This window comes from Oncorhynchus keta, chromosome 9, assembly GCF_023373465.1.
Source record: "Oncorhynchus keta strain PuntledgeMale-10-30-2019 chromosome 9, Oket_V2, whole genome shotgun sequence".
In the NCBI taxonomy this organism is placed as follows: Eukaryota; Metazoa; Chordata; class Actinopteri; order Salmoniformes; family Salmonidae; genus Oncorhynchus; species Oncorhynchus keta.
In genome coordinates, this window is record NC_068429.1 from 26,387,104 (window position 1) to 26,396,162 (window position 9,059).

Here is a 9,059-nt window from a genome sequence, read left to right on the forward strand (position 1 = left end):
CTCAAATAGTTTGAGTACCCCTGAGTACCTCTGTCCCTGTTCTCATGGTGTAATATTTTTTCTAGGCTCATATACTCACCTCTGTATTGTGTACATATACTAGTCTTATTGTTATGCTGTCACTAATAGAGACATATTCAGTGGTAGACTATTGGCTTTAATATCCACTATTCACAAAGGGTGTATGCTGCATGAGCGTGATATACACACTTCAGTCAGCACAGACAGATTATAATTAATACATAACATTTGCACAACAAATTCAAACACATACATTCTAAACAGCAGGTCACAGTACACACAGCCTATCCCTAGACACTTGCAGTATATATGTACATGTTATACAAAATATCTATGTACTGACATTCTTTATACAGTACGGTTTCTGCAAATGTAACTGCCACTTAGTTATTTGAATTCTGTGATAACAGCATCCAAATCTAAACGCTTACAAACACAAATGTTTATAGCTCACTCAGCAGAGGCTTTAAAAGTCAGAGCCTGACAATGGAAAACTCAGAGACTGACAAGAGAGATGATCAGAGGGGCAGAGTTTTTACCATCATTATTTTTGTAAGGGCGGAAGTATGGATAGAGCTTCTCAGTGAAGGTGCAACCAGTGAAAGAGTAGATATGAGACTTGGCCTCTGCATCATAAAAGGAGACTTGACCCTCCTCATAATCCACAAATACCCCCACCTTCTGAAGCGTCTCTCTCAGGGAGAGGCAGACAGGAGAAGAGGTATTGGCCTGGTACTGATACATAATTCCTCAGCCACACACTCCAGTATCCATTCTGAGGGCTCAGTGTAATGCAATCCTTCCTGTTGCTGGACTCTCTGGTCACTCCTAAATCCCAATCAGTCTTCCCCTTGACCTGCACCTCATAGTAGAATCTCCCTGAGGAGAAGCCCTTCTTTCCAAGGATACCGGTACATAAGGAAAATCTATTTGGGTTGTCAGGGAGATTCTGTCTCCTGTCTACATGTCTCACTTGTTTCCTATCCTCAGACAGGCTGAGACCGGGATGTGCTGTATCAGGGTCCAGAGTCACATCCACTGCATATTGCTGAATTCTCTTAATTTCAGTATCAAACATCAACTTCTTCACATCACTCCAGAGTGTCTCCTCCAGCTTAGACATAGCTCCTCTCAGGTTCCCCACACCCAGACTGGTGTGAATACTGATCTCAGACCAGTCCTTGGTGGGAGGTAGGGTGCTGAGGGATGGAGAGCTCTGGGGGAGGTGGAGCTGGTCCTCAGTGTGTAAGAGCTGCTCCAGCTCAGTGCTTCTCTTCTGTAGCTCAGCGATTTCCTGCTGCAGCTCTTTAATGAGCCCGTCAGCCTTCCTCTCTGCTGCTTTCTCCTTCTCCTCAACTACCTCAATGAACTCAGCCTGGCTTTTCTCAATGTCTTCTATCTCTCCCTCTGCGTCTCTCTTGCTGATCTCTACTAAGTGTTTTATATCCTGAACCTTCTGAAGTCGCTCCTGGATCATCTGCTGCACTTCTGCCTCCATCTTCCCCAGCTGAACTTTTCTCTGTCTATACTCTTTCTCTAGAGGGACAGTGTAGTGAGTGTTGTGTTCTGTTTTCATGCACAAGAGACAAACACATGTCTGGTCAGTCCTACAGAACAGCTCCAGGAGTTTGTTGTGCTCATTACACATCCTGTCTTCTAGGTTCTCCACAGGGGCAATTAGCTTGTGTCTCTTCAGGGCTGGGGCTATCTGATGCGGCTGCAGATGAGTTTCACAATAAGAGGTCATACACTCCAGGCAGGACTTCAGAGCCTTGAACTTCGTGCCAGTGCAGGCGTCACAGGCCACTTCTCCAGGCTCAGGAGGGCGTTGGTCTGGGCTGCTGGTAGTGTTCACTTGAACTGACTTCCTGAACTGAGCAGCCATCTCAGAAATTAAATTATTGACAAAAATATCTGTTTTTTTATCAAACACGTTTTTACACATTGGACACTGGCATAGGTCATTTCTTTCCCAGTACTTTCTGATACAGGCCTTACAGAAGTTGTGTCCACATGGAATGGTGACAGGCTCAGTGAACACATCCAGACATATAGAACACAGAAACTGCTCTTCCAACAGGAAACTGCTGGAGGACGCCATATCTAGACAGAGAGAAAAGGTGAAACGATAAAGCATTTAATGGAATGAGTCAGCTCTTGATACTTTGTTGGTCATACAATCATGAGCTTATGTAAAGTGTCTTTGAGTGACCTGAAAGGCACTTACTAATACAATGTAACTACTATACTGAACAAAAATATAAAACGCAACGTGTAGGGCTGTGGCGGTCACGAAATGTCATCAGCCGGTGATTGTCAAGCTAATAACTGTGTCTCACAGTAATATACCGTTAATTAACAAACACATTTAGCGTCTCCTGGCTTCCACACATAGCCTACAAGCCACTGACGCAGAACTTTGGAACATCTACATTTTAAAAAGTCTAATAAATCCAGGTAATATAGCCTACACCTTCACAAAAATTATGTATTTATTTTAGACAGGTCTAAAGAAGCATGATCTGAAGAAAATGTAGTCTATTTCAGAAGAACAGAAGAATAGCATACTCTGAGTTGTCCTTATGTTAGGTCCTGATCTGGCTATGTCAAATGGCTGTGAGCTACACTAGTTCATTTAGCAGAGAAGATTTTCATAGAATTCATTGGCATTATTTTATATTATTTCATAGTATGAATACAATTGAACAAAGCTGAATCAAATAGAAAGGATTTTTTTTGAGGGAGTGCGCGGCTATTCTGTGTTGAGCGATTAACAAAGAAATAGGTATTCCTATATGCTTAATTTAGAGTTATTAATGTAACTTTAGTTATCCTACAAACATTGGACTGTATGTTTAGATTTTTAATACATTGTAAGGCTGCATGAATCACCTTAGTGTGGCTGTATTGCACCCTAAAAAAATCCATGCTTTTAGCGGACAGTGGCCGTTGTGCCATTCTCCCTGAGTGCTGCATGCTCTGAAGCACCTCTCACTCACACGGTTCTCCATCACATAATTGGGTCTTTCTCACAGGCTACAAGTGAAGACAGACACATCTGGTATGCAACTGCGCGAGTCCTTATCCAATTCCGAGGTGCATATTGAAGGTATTGGAAGAACTGTCCACATTTACTTTTTGTCAGCCAACAAGATGAGTAGGCCTAACAAACAGCAAAAGCACTAGCCTATGTCCATCTACTATACCCCGTAATACAAAAGTTGACATATTCCATTCTGTGAGAGAAAACATGGTCTGGTACAGTTGTGGGATGCGATAGATGCCAAATTAATACAACCACTAGCATAAAAATGTTTTACTCGATGTGGCTGATGCAACGGATCAAGACATTTAGCTTAAAATGTTGATAAACGATTAGGCTATTTATTCACATTATCAGCACAGCAATGCGCACATGGCAGTTGCCTATAAGAAAACGCCATTATCCAAAGTGACTGCAAAGGCGATTGCATGTAAGGCTTTTATTATAAATGTGCATTTTTATGATGTAAATTCTTCCCCAAATTTGAAACTCACGCGCTGTTTTTATATGCCAGTTAGGCTCTACACCCCTTGTAAAACGGAGTAATGTTCTTAATGTGAAGAAGTTATTGGGACACTTTAGTTGTGATACTTTTTTATTTATTTTTATTTCACCTTTATTTAACCAGGTAGGCTAGTTGAGAACAAGTTCTGTCGTGGAAATTTCCTCTATTTACCAAATCATGGGAGCAAACCACACACGTCTTAGGCTTGTCACAATCCCTCGCCTCGTGTTCCTCAGATCCACAAAATCTGCATTTTCTTGTGCTGCACGAGGCAAATATGTGTCCGTAGGCCATACAGCGCCTGCAAAATGGGGGCTGACGTGCATAAAACAACGTCCCCCTGTCAGCCCCTAGGGAGAACATAGCAGGAGGATGGAGGTAGCCACCATGTCCCTTTGGGTCCTCTCTGAGGAGGGCCTGGAAGCCTCTCCTCCCATTCCAAAACCCAAGGGAGTCTTTGAGGTGCCTTGCTGAGGAGACGTTATCCATGTATCTCCCCAGAAAAGCCCTCACCTCTTCGTCCTTAACGTAAGGGTTGTAAATGTTGACAGTTACAACCCTAAAGTTGTTCTTCGCCAGGCTTGTTATTTCGTAGTGGCTCATCGGCCTCTCACCTCCCACTGCTCTTGCCCTTCTCAGGATATCATCGTGTTTTTCCTCTGTATATAGTGCCACGTCGTATGCTCCCTCCAATGAGTTGCCTTGGAAACAAAACACGTCTTTCACCGTCAGCTTTAGAATCCCCATCAATATTATCTTTCCTAAAGTTTCCCGTCCTAATGGCTCCAAGCATTCCAAGCAAACCGAATCGTGTTGGCCAGCCCAATCCCAGGGACCAACCGTGTTGATGAATTTAGCACCATCTCCGCAATGAGAATGGCGCTTGTTCTCTTCTCTTCCAAAACAAGTGAAAAAGGCTCAGTCACTTTGGTTTTTCTATCTGGTGAAACTACACAGAGACAGGAACAATCACCCACGAAAACACTCACAGAATATGGCTGCCTAAATATGGTTCCCAATGTGAGACAACGATAAATCACCTGACTCTGATTGAGAACCGCCTCAGGCAGCCATAGACTAATTAGTCACCCCACAAAACCCCAAGACAAAAAACGCACCACAATAATCCATGTCACACCCTGGCCTGACCAAATATATAAAGAAAACACAAAATACTAAGACCAAGGCGTGACACAGTTCAGTTAATCAATTACACATCTCTAACATTGTATTCTATCTTGCATTCTGGCTATTCTGTGTTTACTTGATTTCTTTCCCCCACTCCTGTTACTCATTGCCTAATTAAAGCCAATACAAGCTCCACACAAATGATTGATACATGTCGTAGATTAAAGAAATGATTATTTTGCTGCTAGCAAATAAATGTAACAGAATAACTTTACGTCCGTCCCCTCGCCCATGCCCGGGCGCGAACCAGGGACCCTCTGCACACATCAACAACAGTCACCCACGAAGCATCGCTCCACAAAAGCCGCGGCCCTTGCAGAGCAAGGGGAACTACTACTTCAAGGTCTCAGAGCAAGTGACGTAACCGATTGAAACGCTATTTAGCGCGCACCGCTAACTAAGCTAGCCATTTCACATCCGTTACATAAACACATGTACATTTACACTGGCTTGGCCCATGCTCTGGACCGGATCAGAGATGGCACAGTCCACATAGGCAGCGCACCTTGTTCTTCATCCCCCACAGTCGGAGCAGGGGGTTTCAGTCTTCTTTCCCAAACACCAGGTCTCTTTTGAATGTGCCAGTTCCCCACGAAGACAGTAGGAACAACACCTCTTTTTAGGTATTGTCGCCGCCCTAATTTTCCCTGAACAAACTGACTTTTGACTAAATGTGTACTACATACCTTTGTGTGTTTGGTGACAGCAAAGTTGTCACGACATACTGCTACTGAGCTCTACATCAACCGGGAAACGATGGAAGCTCACAATACCATTACATTTGTAAGGGAATACCCCCCTGTATTGGACAAAAATGAATGGCATGTCATTGGCATCGGACAAACCATATACACATTGGCCAATACCACCCAATTCGGCGTTGATTCATCCAAAGTGTATTGCAAATGCCATATGGTAATTGCCAGTTGTAACACTTTAAAAATTCAACAGGGGGCAAATGCGCTCCACCGGGGTTTTTCATATTGGATATGTAACCCAAATTAATGTCCAAAAGTAAAATTTTGAAAAAATGAACTTTTTTCAAAAACTTATCACCCCTTAAAAAAGTGCTTTCTGGACCGTTTTTCGAAATTCTTTCGATTTTTTTGTCAATTACACATGTGTAAGAACTGTATGAATATACTTTTGTCCAATTTTATTATCATAATTTTTTTAATTTTTTTTATATGCGCATAAGGAATATGTTTTGTCCAATTCCAATATGATTTCATAGGAAGTCAAAAGTCAAAAGTCAAAAATGTCAAAATTTTGTAAAAACTTCACACACCCATAAAAAGTGCTTTCTGGACCGTTTTTCGAAATTCTTTCGATTTTTTGTCAATTACACATGTGTAAGAACTGTATGAATATACTTTTGTCCAATTTTATTATCATAATTTTTTTTTTTTTTTTTACATGCGCATAAGGAATATGTTTTGTCCAATTCCAATATGATTTCATAGGAAGTCAAAGTCAAAAGTCAAAAATGTCAAAATTTTGTAAAAACTTCACACACCCTTAAAAAGTGCTTTCTGGACCGTTTTTTGAAATTCTTTCAATTTTTTGTCAATTACACATGTGTAAGAACTGTATGAATATACTTTTGTCCAATTTTATTATCATATTTTTTTATATATTTTTTTAATTGTGCATAAGGATTTTTTTTTGTGGGCCAAATGACGTAAGAAATTTGACATGCTCAAAAATCCTGCAGAAATGCAAAATTGACTGGCCTGATGAACTCGGGATGGCCGGGCAGTGATAGTTGTTCCTTTCCATCACTCGTTGTGTTGACTTCATCATGTCCATTTTGTGATGTTTTTTCACTATATAATCATATTGCAAGTGCACGTGCATTTGCAATATGTTTCAATGTGCATTTACCATATGAAATTTGACCTTGCTCAAAAATGCAAAATTGACTGGTCTGATGAACACAGGATGGCCGAGCAGTGATAGTTGTACATTTCCATCACTCGTTGTGTTGATTTCATCATCTCCGTTAGGTGATGTTTTTACACTATAGAATCATATTGCAAATGCACGTGCATTGTTGTGCAACTGGTAACCCAAAAATAAAAATATGGTTGTAAATGCATTTACCGGTCATTCTGATATTAATGCTCGCTATGGGAACACAGGATGGCCGGGCAGTGATAGTTGTACATTTCCATCACTCGTTGTGTTGATTTCATCATGTCCATTAGGTGATGTTTTTACACTATAGAATCATATTGCAAGTGCGCGCGCATTTGCAATATGTTTCAATGTGCATTTACCATATGAAATTTGAAATGCTCAAAAATGCAAAATTGACTGGTCTGATGGACACAGGATGGCCGAGCAGTGATAGTTGTACATTTCCATCACTCGTTGTGTTGATTTCATCATGTCCATTAGGTGATGTTTTTCACTATAGAATCATATTGCAAGTGCGCGCATTTGCAATATGTTTCAATGTGCATTTACCATATGAAATTTGACATGCTCAAAAATGCAAAATTGACTGGTCTGATGAACACAGGATGGCTGAGCAGTGATAGTTGTACATTTCCATCACCTGTTGTGTTGATTTCATCATGTCCATTTGTTTATGTTTTCTCACTTTTGCAAAGTCACTGTGCATTTGCAATATGGTTCAATGGGCAGGTACCATCACGAATTTGTCATGCTATAAAAATCCTGCAGGAATGTGAAATTGACTGGTCTGATGAACACAGGATGGCCGAGCAGTGATAGTTGTACATTTCCATCACTTGTTGTGTTGATTTCATCATGTCCATTAGGTGATGTTTTTCACTATAGAATCATATTGCAAATGCACGTGCATTGTTGTGCAACTGGTAACCCAAAAATTAAAATATGGTTGTAAATGCATTTACCGGGACTCCTATTATCCATGCCCGCTATGGGAGTACCCTACTACGGCCCTCTATCTATGGGGGCAGTCCTGAGTGCTTTATGGACTGTTTAAAATATTCTGATGGATACGCATGTTGTGCAACTGGTGATTGAAAATAGGCACCTGGTAACCCAAAAATGAAAATATGGTTGTGAATGCATTTACCGGTCATTCTGATATTAATGCCCGCTATGGGAACACAGGATGGCCGAGCAGTGATAGTTGTACATTTCCATCACTCGTTGTGTTGATTTCATCATGTCCATTAGGTGATGTTTTTACACTATAGAATCATATTGCAAGTGCGCGCGCATTTGCAATATGTTTCAATGTGCATTTACCATATGAAATTTGAAATGCTCAAAAATGCAAAATTGACTGGTCTGATGGACACAGGATGGCCGAGCAGTGATAGTTGTACATTTCCATCACTCGTTGTGTTGATTTCATCATGTCCATTAGGTGATGTTTTTACACTATAGAATCATATTGCAAGTGCGCGCATTTGCAATATGTTTCAATGCATTTACCATATGAAATTTGAAATGCTCAAAAATGCAAAATTGACTGGTCTGATGGACACAGGATGGCCGAGCAGTGATAGTTGTACATTTCCATCACTCGTTGTGTTGATTTCATCATGTCCATTAGGTGATGTTTTTCACTATAGAATCATATTGCAAATGCACGTGCATTGTTGTGCAACTGGTAACTTAAAAATAAAAATATGGTTTGTAAATGCATTTACCGGTCATTCTGATATTAATGCTCGCTATGGGAACACAGGATGGCCGGGCAGTGATAGGTGTACATTTCCATCACTCGTTGTGTTGATTTCATCATGTCCATTAGGTGATGTTTTTACACTATAGAATCCATATTGCAAGTGCGCGCGCATTTGCAATATGTTTCAATGTGCATTTACCATATGAAATTTGACATGCTCAAAAATGCAAATTGACTGGTCTGATGAACACAGGATGGCTGAGCAGTGATAGTTGTACATTTCCATCACCTGTTGTGTTGATTTCATCATGTCCATTTGTTTATGTTTTCTCACTTTTGCAAAGTCACTGTGCATTTGCAATATGGTTCAATGGGCAGGTACCATCACGAATTTGTCATGCTATAAAAATCCTGCAGGAATGTGAAATTGACTGGTCTGATGAACACAGGATGGCGAAAGCAGTGATAGTTGTACATTTCCATCACTTGTTGTGTTGATTTCATCATGTCCATTAGGTGATGTTTTTTTCACTATAGAATCATATTGCAAATGCACGTGCATTGTTGTGCAACTGGTAACCCAAAAATTAAAATATGGTTGTAAATGCATTTACCGGTCATTCTGATATTAATGCTCGCTATGGGAACACAGGATGGCCGGGCAGTGATAGTTG

At 40.7% G+C, this 9,059-nt stretch overlaps 1 pseudogene; it reads right to left on the reverse strand.

Moving 5' to 3' along the window:
* Positions 1 to 516: 516 nt before the first annotated feature.
* Positions 517 to 2,122, reverse strand: LOC118387985 (E3 ubiquitin-protein ligase TRIM39-like; annotated as a pseudogene).
* Between the last annotated feature and the right edge of the window lie 6,937 nt (positions 2,123 to 9,059).